The sequence below is a fragment of the Seriola lalandi genome, unplaced genomic scaffold (assembly GCF_002814215.2).
Source record: "Seriola lalandi dorsalis isolate HSWRI2012SDOR001 ecotype SW California unplaced genomic scaffold, Sedor1 jcf7180002054885, whole genome shotgun sequence".
Classification (NCBI taxonomy): domain Eukaryota; kingdom Metazoa; phylum Chordata; class Actinopteri; order Carangiformes; family Carangidae; genus Seriola; species Seriola lalandi.
In genome coordinates this window covers 7,639,983-7,641,072 of record NW_019525437.1, presented here as the reverse complement: position 1 = coordinate 7,641,072, position 1,090 = coordinate 7,639,983, and positions in this window count along the sequence as shown.

Below are 1,090 nucleotides of genomic sequence, written 5' to 3'. Positions count from 1 at the left end.
ACAGGGAAGCTGTGGCTTGTGTTTGTGGGGTAATCAAGTCAAAATCATCATTAGGCTGTCAGGCAATGAGTGATGTCTGCCGACAGGTATGATGGGATGACCAAAGATCCTCTATCCACTCTACTCTCTCTGGAATGACTGACAGCGGTCAGCGAGGAGAATAACGGTAGCGTTAGTAAGGGTATCATGGTATTAAAAAGGACATATCCCTCTGGTGCAGAAAAAAAGAAGAAAACTGCAGAAGAAAAACGTTCATAGGAAAAAAGGTAAAGCATTTGTTAATGATGTAAATTCGCTTGTGGGGTGGAAGGGGTAGCTATAATGTTTGTGAATTTTTGAGCAAGTTTTGCAACTTTTGTCCTGCTGGCTAGCTCCGCACGCCTCAGCTAAATCGATATATTGGCTAGCTCAGCTAGCTGGCTAGGACTGTTTGTATGCAAATAAACCCAGCTTTATACAGTGTGTGTTACGAAAGGGCTAAAATGAAATTGTCATTTGAATGGACTGTGATGTAGGACTGATTGACTGAAGTGACACCTGTTGCGTCAGATTATCGCAGGCTGCAGAGCATTTTGTTTCAAATGTCTGCGATGTCTGCGATATCATCGTCCAGTGGGTGTCGCCTCTCAGTCATAGACCTCCTATGCTGTTAAATATTGTCAGATCAGATTGTTTTATGATTATTGTATTAAGTTTGCTCATTTTATAGGCCTATAATGTGAAGTGTGTTTCATAAATAAAATGTATTATTATTATTATTAGACCTGTTATTAGTAGTAGTAGTAGTAGTAGTAGTATAGTAATGGATTATTCATACAGCACTGAATTTTGAATGATCACTGTATTAAGAGAGATCTCTGTCCTATTGTATTTTATATATGTATTTTGTGGTTACTTGACAACTGTGCTGACTTAGTTGCAGTCTTTGCCACATTTATTACAATATTTAATACCCTATTCCTACAATAGAGTTAAGTTTTTGATGTATTTTTTTATTCAAAAGAACCATAATAACACAAATTAAAGTAAATTAAATTTATACTATTCTGTATATGACCACTAGTTCTGCCCTCAGTAAGAATATAAGGTA